Consider the following 16,980-nt stretch of genomic DNA (forward strand, 5'->3'; position numbering starts at 1 on the left):
AGTGTCTTTGTGTCTTTGCTAAAGGTGTCACCTCACACGTGTGTGACTCTTCTGTCCCCTTCATATTCTTTTCTGTCTTTTTGTCATTACCACTTTGTGTCTTTGCTAAAGGTGTCCCCTCACACGTGTGTGGACTCTTCTGTCCCCTTCATATTCTTTTCTGTCTTATTGTCATTACCAATCAGGCACGCTGTCTTCATTTCTCTAGGTTTATAAGGGGTCTGGAAGTCAGGTGTTCATCCTCCAAGTTTGTTGCTCTTGAAGGTGTTTTCAAGCTAGGGTTTTTCATATTCACTGTGAGTTTCAGGATAAGCCCATTAGTTTACGAAAATTCTGTTAGAGTTCTGTTGGTACTGCACTGGATCTATAGGTCTGTTTGAGGAGAACAGACACCTGTATCTTCCATTGCATTAAGGTGATTGCAGAGTGAATTCTAATTGGTCTTAATAATAAAATCTGGAGTCAGATATTAGGAGGTTGAATCTATAAGATCAGAACAGCAGAGCAGCCAGCTTCCAGTTCTTTCCTCTATGAAACTCTCAGACCGAATGGAGCATCCTGTCTCTACAAGACCTCACACTGAATGCCTGGATCTCCTGCCTCGCCCTACCTTATATTCCTCTCTTCAACGGCAGGGAAGAGACAGAAATCTTTAATAAATAAATAAATTAAAAAAAAGGAAAAACAGAAAAGTGTGAGTCACCACTCCCTGACTCTGTTTCTCTTTTAGACTGGATCAATCTAATGTAGCCCAGCATGGCCTTCAACTCAGAGTTCTGTTTCTTAAGTGTTGGGAAAGGTGAGTGTCAACACTGCCTATACTCTCTAGCTAACTAGTGACTATCTGCACACACTGATCCTCAGGCAAGCTTTATTGTCAGGGAAGAAACAAAATATCACCACAGTCGACGAATCTATACATCTTTACTCTCAGCAATGATTTGTCCCATTCAGTGTCTAGGCACTACAGAGAAGTGGGCAGAGTTTTCCTAATTATTTCATATTTCCTAATGCTATCTCCAGTGACAGGCATTTTAAATTACAGCTTACACATTTCACTGTGGTCAACTGTCTGTGGGTTGATTTTAACAGAAGCTCTCTTTTAGGTTGGAATGTCAGGTTTCTTTCTCTATGATGAAAATGTCTTTGGTAACATATATTTGCTTTTGCTTCAATTTCATTATTTTGAAGTTGCAAGTGAATTATGAGAAAAGAAACAAATGTCCAACACCCAGTTTGGGGGAATTTTTCTAAGGCAGCCACAGGTCAAATGTTTGCCCAAATGGAATCTTTGGATCATAGAGATAGTCCTTCACCTCCCAGCCAGCTCCATCAGGGAGGTGTTGAGATCACGGTTGTAGAGAAAGAGGGGATACATGTGAAGAATTAGGTATGTATGTGTAACTCCAGAAAGGTTTGTATTATGAAGAATACTTAGGTAATTATTTTCAAAATATCTAATATTATTTTTCCCAACAGAAAAGGATCTAGGTCAGTACTCGTGTGTTTCCCCTCTTGTTTTCCCATCAGAAATGCAGATTTTAGCAGTGTCTGCTATGGACTGTGTACAGAGGGGGTATTTATGGATGGTTCTTGCCATATGGATTATTACCATGATGCCTGCTAAGGTTTGCTCTGATACCTACTTCCCTGTGCAGTTACTAGTCTACAAGCATTGTTTGTCTTTGAGTAAAGGTTCACTTTTATCGGTTTGCTTATTAATGTATTTACTCATGCGTTTGTGTCCACTCAGAAACACCCATTTTTAAAGGAGTACTCCTTTGTGATCATTATATATTGTGATGCTTAAATTATCCCATAATGTTCCCGTGCGAGGACACACATTCAAGTGGACCTGCTCTTCATTTATCTGCTTAGAATTCTGGATTATCTGACCACCCCCAGAAGACAGTAATCACCAAATGCTAGTTGTCAGTGACACTTTGTCCCCTCTGTCTGTCAGTGTCAGGTCTCTTCTATGATAAGAACAACGGAAGGCAGAGAGAACACGCAGAAGGTTGACAAGAAGCTGACATGAGCCCTTGTTTTCAGTATGTGAGAGATGTAAGTGCCAATGGTGTGTGTGTGTGTATATGTGTGTGTGTGTGTGTGTGTGATGTGTACATGTGTGTATAGGAAGGGTCCGTGAGATGAACAAACAAGAGGAAGATGTCACTGCACATCTTTGACTTGACTAGATACAGACAGGCTACTCCATCCCTATATTCAGTACAGTAGAGTGCATGAGCGTTCTCATCTGCCTTCCTGCCCTCTCCATGAGATTTGTCTCCCCTTACTCTGCCTTCTAGTAGAACAGGGGAGAAAACTGTGAACTCTCCCTGCAGAATCAGCTCCTGGAGAAGAACCAAGTGTGGTGTGGTCTTGTCAGCTTGTTACCAGAGCAAGAGTGACAAGATCATGTGGGACTCACCAGGTGAGTCATTTCCTTTTCTCTTCCCATCCGTGTGACCTGCAGCGGATCTGTGATGCCTTGTAGGAACACATCCTGTTGAGCCGGAAGCAGGAAGAGCAGCACACTGTGGAACAATTGCATTCATAGACTCCCCAGATGACTGAAACCTGTAGGGGTCCCTTTAAATAACCAGAACTGAAATGGAAGCCATCCCTATCAGACCATTTCCCGAATGGGCCATGCATTACTGCATCATATTTGGAGGGAGTGCTTATTAAAATGGTAGATATCTGGGTCCAAAACAGACACTGATTCCAACCCTAGGAAGTGGGTGTGGCATAGCCACTTCTTTCTGATGGCTGTCCATGTTAAAACGTATTGCTAGTGGGTTTGATATTCTGTCTTCCAGGATATGGAGTCACAGACTGCTTAAGTCCATACCATGTTCTCTTGTTACTGCCTTAAATACCAGTCTGTTACATGGCATATCAAATAGACAAATCAATTCCTTCGTGTACGTTTATCCAGATATTCACATACTAGACTCTTTTGTGAGCACCTTGTTCCTGCACTGTGAAGACTAGCAGGGGTCCTTGTATATAGTGTTAGATAGGTAAACTGTCAGTAAGCAGGAGAAATCAGTAATCACAGCAATTCTGTGTATTATTGGCGCTTTAAAGATCATAAAGGGGACAGGAAATAGTTGTGATGGGGATTGTTGTATGTGATGTTACCCCTAAAGGTTTCACAAGTTAGCACGTGATCTGAGTCCTGAATGACAAATAGAAGCAAGGCCGTGCACAAACCAAGTTGTGAGCGTGCTTGCTTCCATGGAGAACAGTGGATCTAATTACAGAGGACAGGCCAGTTGCCAGAGCCTTGAAGACAATGTGGACACTGCTTGGGATAGTATAGAAAGGAACATGTGTGTCATTGTCAGCTGTGTATAACATTTGGATTATATGATCAGTGTGGAAGGTGAGTTATGGAATTGTCATGATTTAATTCCTTTTGGTAGAAGGTGACTTGGCACTGCACAGAGAAAGGCCTTTGGAGGGCGAGATAAAGGAGTGTGTGGAGACAGTGGATATGGTTCAGAAGACAGGGGAGGGATGGAAGTGGAATGAAAGAGGGATGAAGCCATGCTGCAGTGATTAGCGGGAGAGCCGCCCTGTGCAGCCTTGTCTGGGAGAGGGCAGATAGCACCTGTATGCGCTGTGCATTTTCCTTGTAGAGACGTTGCTCTAACATCTCTGACCACATGGAGACACAGTGCTTCCATTTACTGACATCAGTTATTCCACGTGTATTCACACAGGATAGTTTGAATACCCAAACTAGTTATTGTAAAACTTATCAATATGATAACGAGTTGCTGATGAATAATTTTCAGATGTAAACTTCCTAAGTACAATTAACTGTAGCATAATTTCCAAAAGAATAAGAATCTAACATTTGTCTCATAAAAAGTGAACCCAAAATTCACTGTAGTTTTGAAAATGGCTGTTCTGCAGCATGTACTGCTGTTGGCAGATTTACAGATGAAGGAAGTGAGTAAGTTTTAGGCAGAGTTGAAGTGAAATCAGTCTGTAAATTCTGCAGCAACTGCTTGTCCCTATTTCTCCAGAAGAAGACTGCCTTTAGAAATGCGTATTTTTGGCAGCTGGGCATGGAGCAAACATTCACAAGACAGAGGCAGTTGGACGTCTGAGTTCAAGGCCAGCCTGTAATTCCAATCGCATATATCAACATTAGTCTGTCACATATGCAGGAACTTGTGACTGGTATTTAAAGCAGATATTATCACTAAAGACCCCCAAATTAGCACATGAGCAGTGTGATGCTCTCAATTCACAGAGTGGGAAGCACAGCTCAGAGCATAGGGTCTCACTCTGTTTTCTCCTCACAGAAATTCCCAGTCTGTGTTTGTAAAATGGGTCCAGGACATCCTGGCTCAGGGAACCAAAGTTGCGAGGGGCTAGGAAGGTCCCACATCTCTCTGAGCCTAGAAAAGTGGTTCTCAACCTGTGACTTGACCCCTTTAGCAAATGTCTATCCCCCAAACTATTTCCATCATGATTCTGAACTGTAACAATATTACAGCGATGATGTAACAACAGAAATAATTTTCTGGCTGGGATCACCACAACATGAGGAATTGTATTAAGAGACAAGTTATAGCATTAGGCAGGCTGAGAACCACTGCTGTTCAGACATCCAAACACAGAATCCGAGTTCTCAGATATGTCTGGGATCCCTTCATCATTGTCCCCATACTCCTAGGGAGGCATACCCCACATCAGGACACACACACTCACATCTCTGTGCAAGGGGAACCCTGTTCTTCTTTCCCTGTCATTTCTATTTCCACACACTATGCTATATTTCCAAATTAGTTTTTTTTTTATATCTTCAAGCTCATCTTAAGGATGTGTCTGATTCTTTGACCAACCTTTTTCCTGTTTTGTGATTCTTCTGCAGGGTCTGGGTCATTGTTCTGCACACACATCCACAGACAGTACAACAACAGCCTCCAGTCCCTTGTTGCTGACCTTTGAGGAAGCTGGGCATGTTAGGTAGGTTTGCTGGCAGGGGACTTGCTCTCGGGAACAGGATGTCCTTGCCAGAGGCTGGACTCGAGGATGCTGCAGCACTTAGATCTGCCCAGCATCTGACGGCCCTGTTCGAAGCTCTTCACAAATGTGGTGGGAGCACATTTGGGGATTTTTACAAGTGGTTCCTAGACACTGCTATGGCTCCCCTGGCAGTGCAGGACATTCCCAGCTATATTCTTGATTTCTCTGGTAGCTGTTCAATGAGAATGCTATACCATGAAAAGAAGCCATTGGTGAATTTAAAAAGACACAGTATGGGGACTGGCGACATAGCTCACGTGGTAGAATGATTGTCCAGAATGTAAATTGCTTTGTGTTCTTTGACCCTCTGCGCATGTTCACCCTCACCTGTAATACCAGCACTCAAGGCGTAGAGGGAGGAGGAAAGAGACGGGAGAGTCATTACTGTTTATGTGAGTATGGCTCCCAGCCCCCATGGCAGATAGCTCACAACTGCCTTTAACTCCAGCTCCATCAGGAGTCAATGCCTCTGCCAATCATGTGCATACCACAGACAGACAGACAGACATAATTAAAATTATAACTAAAATATAAACAAGAAAAAAAAGAAGCATCAGCTCCAGGACATTGACCAAGTGGAAAACACAGTGGAATTTAAAAGATGAACATTACAATGGCTAACGGACTCTAACAGTCTACAGTCTGGCATGGGAGATGGCTCAGTGGTTCAGAGTGCATTTTATTCTGGCTGAGGATCCAAGGTAGTTTCCAGCATCCATTTCCAACATCCTTGAAGGACCATACCTCAGCTCCAGGAAGGTATGACCTCTCCTGACCTTTGTAGGCACCGGAATTCATGTGTACATACACATAGGAATATACACAACGTAATTATTATTAAGTTATGTACATTTTAAAATTATGTACAAATTAAAATAATTGTTGTGAAACATTGAAGAAAAATGATCAAATGCCAGGCAGTAATGAGAACAGCTTTCATCAGCGTTATGTGGCAAATGCGTGCACTTCCAGCTATTTGAACACTGGGGTTACACAATCATTAGTGCTAAAAAGTTTCAGAACAGCCTGAATAGCATAGAGAGGCCCTAACTAAAAATGAAAACCAAACAAAAACCCGAAATATCTCGGAAATGCTAAATTTCTTAAAATAGCAATCTTAGAGTCCATGGTTTTTCAAGAGATGTGGGTATTTATAAAATAAATTTTTGCAAGTAATTCAATGATAAAATTACTTATTTCTTGGGAATGCAACAATATACATGTAGAAATGGAATGAAAATGTTACTGGGCCGAGAAGAAAACAGTAGCATTAAGAATGTGTTTACATTAAAATGAATACTTGAGCTGGGGCAGTGTGCTAAGCTTGGAAGAGCAGCAGCACTCTGAAGGCTGAGGGAGGAAGGGGAAGAGTTCCAGGCTGGTCTGGGCTGCTCTGAGACTCTGCACTAAACACATAAAGTAGTTAGCAGGACTATTATCATTCCATTCATTGTGGGAAAGTTCTGTCATGGGAAGCCATCCTCTTTCCACCGGATGTGAGGCAGAGCCCTGTGCGCGCCTGCCAGACACATTAAAGATTACCATCTCCTAAATGGGGAAGTGACTTCTTCACCACCACATACAGCAAGGCGCACAGAAAATGGCAGCTGGGACTCTACTCAGATAGCTCACTCTCAGGAGAGTTCCCTGCAGACAGCCCTGTGCCTTAGGGGTAGGAATCAGCCCAGCGACAGACACAGATTTCCTTATGGTACTACATGTGCTTTCCTGTGGTGTTTCAAATTTCGTATCCAGGAAGCAAAGTACTTTAAAGTGTAAACTGAGAAAATACTTGTGCTCGGGTAGTAAAAGTGGGGCTGGGGAGACAACTAAATCAGTAAAGTCCTGGCCTTGTGAGCATGAGGCCCTGAGTGTCATTCCCAGAGTGCATCATCAAGAAAATGAAGTTAAACTACAGCAGGAAAAGTAGCAGGTGTGTCGGGAGATGCTTGTGTGTGAAGGTGGAGGCGAGCACATCCCTGCAGTGTGCTGACCAGCCAACCCAGCCTGCCTTGCGTGTTCCAGGCCAGTGAGAAACCCTGTCTAAGTAAAACTTCAGGGGGATTGCGCCTGAGGTACAACACCGGAGGCTGCCTTCTGTCCCCTGGCCAAATGCATGTGTGCATACAATTGCAGAGACACACACAGACACACACATATGCACACGGGCACACGGGCACACAACCACACACTGGATAAAGGATGTTTATACCTTCTGTACTTTAGAAGTAGTCATTGTGTTCCGTTTCTGGGCAATGAAGTAGAAGGATAAATGGAATCTACTCTCATGCTCTGTGCATGCCTATGTGCATGTGTGTGTGTGTGTGTGTGTGTGTGCGTGTGTGCATGTGTGTGTGTGTGTGTGTGTATGTGTGTGTGGGTATTTGCACACAGAGCTCCACCATCTCTATCTAATTAGGCTGCTTTATGTTAGCCTTAGACTGGGATTAGTCTTCAATCTCGGGTTTACATTTGATATACCTAAGATGTCAAGGTTTATGTGCCAGGAAAATATACTGAGGTGAAAAAAAAACACTGCTTTATTTCCAGAGGTAAGGTCCTTTCAAGTCCAGGTCATACCCAATGTTCCCTCCCACCCCAACAGACTCCACTGGGCCCAAGACTCTCACTGATGTAGTTCCCAGTATGGCCAGGAGGTGGCAGTCAAACTACATGCCTACATTTATTTTCTTTAAAGGGCTGATGTTTTATGGAATAGCAATGCGTTTTTAGTGTGTTTGGAAAGCTGGCACACATATAGAGCAGTTCCATTTATGGATTGCAGCAACTGTAGTGCTCCACAACTCACTTCATCCTCCCTGAGTGTATAGTGGGCAGTGCACACGGGATACAGAGTGGTGCTCTGTAGAGAATATGAATGTGGTGGTCACCTTGAATCCCCTGACACTGGGATGGATGGATTTCCTAGACTTTCCCTCTCCTCTCCAGGAGGCTGTGGTACAGCCCCCAGATCGCTGCCTGCCAGGCAAGTTGTATCCTGGTCAGTCACTGCCATTGTGTTGTACCATGCCTGCTGGGGATGTCCAAGAGCAACCTGGTGTTAGTGGTGTGGTTGCCAAGTACGCTTCCATGGTGTTTGTGGTATGGTTGTCATGTACTTTTCTATGAATATGCTCTGCATATGGTTTAGATGTAATATGTATTCACCCTTACGATTTAGACCAAGCTTGGGGTCCCTTCTCTGTTGCAGGAAGATCTCCAAAGTATTTCCATTACCTCCCCATCATTTTAGAGCCACTAACTTGATACTGAAAGAGAAATTATCCCCTGAGCCCTACAAGAAGAGATAACACAGAAGAAAAGAGGCAGGAACCCCAAGTCCCTTGACAGCCACAGGACATTGTCTTAGCTACTGTTCTATTGCTGAGAAAAGGCGCTGTGCTGAAGGGAATTTACAGAACAAAGCATTAAATTGGGAGCTTGCCTTCAGTGTCAGAGGGTTAGTCCAGTACCATCACTGTGGGCAGCATGGCAGCAGGCAGCCTGGCAAGGCACTGAAGCAGTAACTGAGTGTTTACATCCTGATCACTGGAAAGAGGCAGAGGGCTTTGAGACATCAGAACTCACCCCCAGTGACAAACCTCGTCCAATAGGGCCGCACATCCTAATCTTTCTTAACCATACACCATTGGGATTGAAATGTTAACCATAGGAGCTTATGGGTACCATCCTCATTCAAACTACCATCATCCTGTAAGGGATTTCCTCTGCCCCATCAAGCTACAGAGGGAGAATTGTGGTTGGCTAAGTACTCATAAGTGCATAGACTAGAATCTGTTCCAAGATGTCAGTCATTAATACAGGAGACTACTGTGTGACATTTGGGGAGAGCAGGAGGCCATTCAAGTTACTTGTCTGAAATAATGTGCTCTTCAGAAGACAGTAGTCCCCTTTTGGCCCTCTTCATGGATACTGAAACTGTATACTGAAACTGTAAAGGCCTTGAGCACACGGGAATTATACAAGATTGAGTGAAGGTACACACACATTCAAGCACAAACACACACTTCCTTCAGCCACGTCATCAATTTATTTCTGTGAATTAGTAGTTTATTGTGTGCCAGGCATTATCAATCTAACCCCACATCTACATGTCTCACACAATACCTTTTTCCCTCTTTTGATCTGCTCAAGTGGATTACCATGGAAACCATTCAAAGAGACTGCCTTAAACTGTCTAGTCCACAAAGAAAAACAAATGTTGCCTGGGAAACCAAGGATAATTTGGCCCATACTTCCCATAGTGATAGCTATCAGGCCCCACCCTGATCCTGGCTATATCTCCCTTACAGAGGGGAGGGAGGATAAACCTTGTGTGGTGTCTGTCTTGGAAGTTATCCTGGGTGAGGAATAGATTTTTTTCTGATTCTGCTTTCCATGTGATAGTGCAGTTAACATGTCTCCATACTTAACCAAGTATGGATAATCTATAAGAAAGCAGTTTGTTTAAGGGGGACATTGAGGTGGCACCAAACACGTGACTTCCCTTTTCCACACCGTGGGACTAGAGCCAGAGCCACAGGACACAGAGAGAAAGAGGAACCACATCTTCAAAGACAAAGACAGGCAGAGGGTCCAGTCTGAGCATGTAACTCTCCTGATTTCAGGAAATGCTCACCACAGGTTTCTCATATAGGAGTCACCTCCTCTCAGCTCTCCCCGTGGGTAGTCTGAGAGCAAAGAGACACTCTTCTCCATTGCTGGAGAGAATGCAACTGTTCTCCAAGCCTATGGAGGGATCTGATGCTAGTGAAAACCACAAGCGTGCATTCTGGGGACCAGGGATCTTTCTTCTAAGGATCCATCCCAAAAAACACAGAAGGGGACACAAAGACTCAGAGCAGCAATGTAGAACACCAAGAGCAGAACTATGAAAATCATCTGTGGGAAGGAGAGAGTGACGGCATGATCTCAGGTGTATCTACCACTGCTTTCCTCTGCTTACTGACAGTTTACCCATATAAAACGATACTCCAGGACCCCTGGTTATCTTCTCAGTACAAACATGGTGCCCACAAAAGAGGCCAGTATGTGAATACCTGGATAAACATTACATATCTTAAGGAATTGATTTGCCTATTTAATATGCCGTATAAGACACTGATATTTAAGGCAGTAACAAGAGAACATGGTATGGAATTAAGCAGTCTGTGACTCCATATCCTGGAAGACAGAATATCAAACCCACTAGCAATATATTTTAACATGGACAGCCATCAGAAAGAAGTGGCTATGCCACACCCCACTTCCCAGCATATTATTCAGTGTCTGCTGTGGACACAGATATCTACCATTTTAATAAGCACTCCCTCCAAATGTGATGCAGTAAAGCATGGCCCATTCAGGAAAGGGTCTGTTGGGGATGGCTTCCATTTCAGGTCTGGTTATTTAAAGGGACCCATGCAGGGTTCAGTCATCTGGGGAGTCTATGAATGCCAATGTTCCACAGTGTGCTGCTCTTTGCTGCTACCTGCTCAACAGGATGTGTTCCTACCAGGCATCACAGATCCGCTGCAGGTAACAAAGATGGGAAGAGAAAAGGAAATGACTCACCTGGTGAGTCCCACATGATCTTGTCACTCTTGCTAGATAACAGGCTGACAAGACCACACCACACTTGGTTCTTCTCCAGGAGCTGGTTCTGCATGGAGAGTTCACAGTTTTCTCCCTAGTTCTACTAGAAGGCAGAGTAAGGAGAGAGAAATCTCATGGAGAGGGGAGGAAGGCAGATGAGAACGCTCATGCACTCTACTGTACTGAATATAGGGATGGAGTAGCCTGTCTGCATCCAGTCAAGTCAAAGATGTGCAGTGACATCTTCCTCTTGTTTGTTCATCTCACATATCCTTCCTATACACACCCATGTACACATCACACACACACACACACACACACACACACACACCATTGGCACTTACGACTCTCACATACTGAAAAAAAGGGCTCATGTCAGCTTCTTGTCAACATTCTGCGTGTTCTCTCTGCCGTCCTGCTGTTCTTCTCATAGAAGAAACCGGATATTGATAGACAGAGGACACAAAGTGTCACTGACAACTAGCATTTGCTGGTGACTTCCTTCCCAGGGGCGGTCAAATAATCCAGAATTCTAGGCAGATAACACATGAAGAGCAGGTCCACCTGAATGTCTGTCCTCGCACGGACACGTTATGTGATAATTTAAGCATCACAATATATAATGATCACAAAGGAGTACTCCTTTAAAAATGGGTGTTTCTGAGTAGACACAAATGCACGAGTATGTACATTAATAAGCAAAACAGAAAAAAGTGAAACTTAACTCAAAGACAAGCAATGCTTTTAGACTGGTAACTGCACAGGGACATAGGTATCAGAGCAACACTTAGCAGGTGTCATGGTAATAATCCATATGGCAAGAACCATCCATAAAACACCCCCTCTGTACACAGTCCATAGCATACACTGCTAAAATCTGCATGACTCATGGAAAAACACATGAGTACTAACCTGTGGACTGTGGTGATATTGTCCCATGACAATAAAGCTTGCCTGTGGATGAGTGTGTGCACATAGCCACTATTAGCCAGAGAGGCCAGGCAGTGGTGGCACTCACCTTTCCCAACAATCAAGAAACAGAACTCTGTTCCATTACTCAATTCCATTGATCGTAAAATGAGGGCGGGGGAGAATAGTCTGAATTGCATATGAGGCACTTGCCTCACCTTAGCCATTGAACTCCTGCTGCTGGCCGTGAGTCTGTTCCGAAATCCAGCGAGGGGGGCATCTGCCAGCCATGAGGGTGCTGGCCTATCCTGCCCAGTCTGCCCGCAAGGAGCCCTGCTCTCTGGGAACTCACCTCCCCTCTAGGGGAGAGCCGCCCCCCCCCCCCGTTGGAGCCCCAGGGAGCCCCAGTCTCAGACCTTCCCAGGGGCCAGGGAGTGATGAGCACTCAGCACGTGGCCCAGCCAATGAGCTTCCTCTGCCTTTCATGGTCATGGTGTCATCAGGACCGAGGTTGCTATCATAGATCATTTCTGGGTCTTTGGTCTTGTTGCAGCTTGGGTCTATGTTAACATCCATGGTCATGCTGCCACCAAAGGGCACACAGGAGCCTGGAGTCTGGGCTGTGTCCTCTGGCCATGTTGGGATCTGAGCGCTATGTTGCCATTGGAGTGACACTGATCTGAGAGACCCGAGCTGCCAACTGGTACCATGATGTTGTCCATGCCTGAGCTGCTGACAAGGGCCATATCTGTGACCCAGCAATAGCCAGGGTCTTTGTCTTCCTGACTCCTGTTACCACTGAAGGCCATGCGAATGCCTGAGGTGTGGGCCACCACCTGAATCCACGTTGGTGTCCAAGGGCTTTGCTGCAGCTGGTGCCATCCTGATCTGTGTGGTCTGTGAAACCACCTGGGAAATGGTGACATCAAGGACAAGTTGCTGCCAGGATCATGTTGGGTCCATGGTCCTACCAGAGCTAGGGTATGCTGAAGTTTGTGGCCCATGTTACTACATAGGGGCCTTAAGAACCATGAATGATGATATCCAAGGGCCAGGCTGAGCTGGTTCTGCCCTTTGGTGGACATTGTGTCAAGAGCTGGCCCTGACCTTCACAGGAGGGCTAGTCCCACACCTCACCATGGGCATTGGAAAACTGGGCCTGTTGCCATGGGCATAGGTGAGCTGGCTTCGGCCCTATCCTAAGGCAGGCAGCCCCTGTGGAATGACCTGATCAGCTCAGCTACCACCCAGGCCCATATTGGGGTTCTTGGCTTGGCCCATCCTAACATCTACACCATCTAAGGCCTACTGGAATGCTGGAATTGACTGGTCCTGTGGAACAATACCTGCAGAATCTCCGTTACTTGGGGTGACTTCAGGATATCCTAGGGGAGTTTTGTTGAGGGTCCCATGATGATAGTGTACCAGAAACTAGAGGCCATGAAAGAGTTCAATGACTGATTGCAATGAAAATTTACAAGTAAATATGATGGACAAAAGGGTATACTGTGTGACTCTCCTTATATGTAGATCGTATTAAAGTGTAATAGAAGCCCTAGGACTGCTTCTGATGACTTCAGTTGGATCCCCAGGACCCACATTGTGGAAGCAGAGAAATGACTCCTGCATGTGGTCCTCTGACCTCTACACGTACACTGTAGATCATGTATGGCCTTGCCAGACACACAAAATAGGAAGACAACTAAATGTAAAAAATGTAAATGGACATAACTTACCAAACACAAAACAAAAGCCAAAAATAACCCATGTTCTTATTGCTGACTGAAATAGACTCTAAAATGATTGCTTTTTTCAAGACATATATCTGAAAAAAGGCATTAAAACATTAAAGTGAACACTTAAAAAGAAGTAAACACATACCGTTCAGGAATTAATAATTAGAAATCTAGACTTATAATCTTAACTCCGGTGTTGTACCTCAGATGCCATCCCCCTGAAGTTTTTCTTAGACAAGGTTTACAACTGGCTTGGAACAAGAAAGGCAGGCTGGGTTGGCTGGTCAGCACACTCCAGGGATGGGCTCGCCTCCACCTTCACACACAAGCATGTCCTGCCACACCTGCTACTTTTCCTGCTGTAGTTTAGCTTCATTTTCTTGATAATGCTCTCTGTGGTAGATACTCAGGGCCTCTTGTTCACAAGGCCAGGACTTTAGTGATTTAGCTGTCTTCCCAGCCCTGCTTTTACCACCCGAGCACAAGTATTTCCTCAGTTTACACTTTAAAGTACTTTCCGTACTGGATATGAAATTTGAAACACCACAGGAAAGCACATGTAGTACCATAAGGAAATCTGTGTCTGTCGCTGGGCTGATTCCTACCCCTAAGGCACAGGGCTGTCTGCACGGAAATCTCCTGAGAGTGAGCAATCTGAGTAGAGTCCCAGCTGCCATTTTCTGTGCGCCTTGCTGTATGTGGTGGTGAAGAAGTCAGTTCCCCAATTAGGGGACGGTAATCTTTAATGTGTCTGCCAGGGGCGCACAGGGCTCTGCCTCGCATCCGGTGGAAAGAGGATGGCTTCCCATGACAGAAATAAGCTGAAACTTTCCCACAGTGAGTGAAATGATAATAGTCCTGATATCTACTTTATGTGTTTAGTGCAGAGTCTCAGAGCAACCCAGCCCAGCCTGGGACTCTTCCCCTTCCTCCCTCAGCCTTCAGAGTGCTGCTGGTCTTCCAAGCTTAGCACACTGCCCCAGCTCAAGTATTCATTTTAATGCAAACACATTCTTAATGCTACTGTTTTCTTCTCAGCCCAGTAACATTTTCTACATGTATATTGTTGCATTCCCAAGAAATAAGTAATTTTATCATTGAATTCCTTGCAAAAATTTATTTTATAATGATCCACATCTATTGAAAAACCATGGACTCTAAGATGGTTTTTCTAAGAAATTTAGCATTTTCTGAGATATTTCTGGTTTTTGTTTGGTTTTCATTTTGAGGCAGGGCCTCTCTATGCTATTCAGGCTGTTCTGGAACTTCATAGCAGTAATGATCCTGTAACCCCAGTGTTCAAATAGCTGGAAGTGCACACATTTGCCATATAAAACTAATGAAAACTGTTTTCACTATTGCCTGGCATTTGAGCATTTTTCTTTAATGTTTCACAGCAATTATTTTAATTTTTAAAAAATTTAAAGCAAAGAATGTGCATAACTTAATAATAATTATGTTGTGTATATTTCTGTGTGTATGTACACATTAATGCAGGTGCCTACAAAGGTCAGGAGAGGTCATATCTTCCTGGAGCTGTGGTACGGTCCATCACAGATGTTGGAAATGGATGCTGGAAACAGACCTTGCATCCTCAGCAAGAATAGAATGCACTCTTAACCACTGAACCATCTCTCCAGGAAGACTGTAGACTGTTAAAGTCCGTTGGCCATAATAATGTTCATATTTTAAATTCCACTGTGTTTTCTCCTTGGTTCAATGATGTGGAGCTGATGGGTTTTTTTGTTTAGATTTTAGTTTTACTTTTACTTATGTCTGTCTATCTGTCTGTCTGTCTGTCTGTCTGTCTGTGGTATGCACATGATTGGCAGAGGCATTGACTCCTGATGGGGCTGGAGTTAAAGGCAGTTGTGAGCTATCTGCCACGGGGGCTGTTTACTCACATAAACAGTAATGACTCTCATGTCTCTTTCCTCCTCCCTCTACGCCTTGAGTGCTGGTATTACAGGTGAGGGTGAACATGCCCAGAGGATCAAAGAACACAGAGCAATTTACATTCTAGACAATCATTCTACCACGTGAGTTATGTCGCCCATCCTTATACTGTGGCTTTTTAAATTCACCAATGGCTTCTTTTCATGGTATTGCATTCTCATTTTTCAGCTACCAGAGAAATCAAGAATATAGCTGGGAATGTCCTGCACTGCCAGGGGAGCCATAGCAGTGTCTAGGGACCACTTGTAAAAATCCCCAAATGTGATCCCACCACATTTGTGAAGAGCTTCGCACAGGGCCATCAGATGCTGGGCAGATCTAAGTGCTGTAGCATCCTCGAGTCCAGCCTCTGGCAAGGACATCATGTTCCTGAGAGCAAGTCTCCTGCCAGCAAACCTACCTTAGATGCCCAGCAACAAGGGATTGGAGGCTGCTGTTGTACTGTCTGTGGTTGTGTGTGCAGAACATTGACCCAGACCCTGCAGAAGAATCACAAAACAGGAAAAAAATTGGTCAAAGGATCAGACACATCCTTAAGATGAGTGATAAAGATATAAAAAAAGCTAATTTGGAAATATAGCATAGTGTGTGGAAATAGAAATGACAGGGAAAGAAGAACAGGATTTCCCTTGCACAGAGATGTGAGTGTGTGTGTCCTGATGTGGGGCTGTGCCTCCCTAGGAGTATGGGACAATGATGATGGTTCTGAGACATATCTCACAAGCCGGATTCTGTGTTTGGATGTCTGTCCAGCAGTGGTTCTCAGCCTGCCTAATGCTGTAACTTGTCTCTTAATACAATTCCTCATGTTGTGGTGATCCCAGCCAGAAATTTATTTTTGTTGCTTCATCATCGCTGTAATATTGTTACAGTTCAGAATCATGATGGAAAGAGTTTTGGGGATAGACATTTGCTGAAGAGGTCACAAGTCACAGGCTGAGAACCACTGTTCTAGAGTCAGAGAGATGTGGAACCTTCCTGGGCCCAGCAACTTTGGTTCCGTGAAGGGGCCTTTAGTTATAATATCTGCTTTAAATACCAGTCACAAGTTTCTGCGTATGTGGCAGAGTAATGTTGATGTATGCAATTGGAATTACAGGCTGGCCTTGAACTCAGACTTTATACTGTCTCTGTGTTCCGACGTAAAATGAATGCAGGCAGATTGTAAAATAATATATACAGCTTTAATGTAGAAATAGACTTACAGTACCATGGTTCCCAAAGAGAAACAGGAAGCAGAAGGGATGTGCTTGGCTCCTGCTAGCCCAATTTATAAGTAAACATTCGCCGGAGGCAAGCCCACCCCCTAAGGGGCTGGCTTAACGCTACATCTCTGTCTCCTGAGTCCTGGGAATAAATGTGTGCTCCACGCCCACCTGTCAGAAATACGCATTTCTAAAGGCAGTCTTCTTCTGGAGAAAGAATAGGGACAAGCAGTAGCTGCAGCACCTAAAGACTGATTTCACTTTGACTCTGCCTAAAGCCTACTCACTTGCTTCATCTGTAAACCTGCCAAGAGCAGTACATGCTGTAGAACAACCACTTTCAAAAATACTTTAAACATTGGGTTCACTTTTTATCAGACAAATGTTAGATTCTTATTCTTTTGGAAATTATGCTACAGTTAGTTTTACTTAGAAACGTTTACATCTGAAAATTATTCATCAGCTGACACGTTATCAAATTGATAAGTTTTACAACAACTAGTTTGGGTATTCAAACTACCCTGTGTCAA

Source organism: Microtus pennsylvanicus, chromosome X, assembly GCF_037038515.1.
Source record: "Microtus pennsylvanicus isolate mMicPen1 chromosome X, mMicPen1.hap1, whole genome shotgun sequence".
NCBI classification, from domain to species: Eukaryota; Metazoa; Chordata; class Mammalia; order Rodentia; family Cricetidae; genus Microtus; species Microtus pennsylvanicus.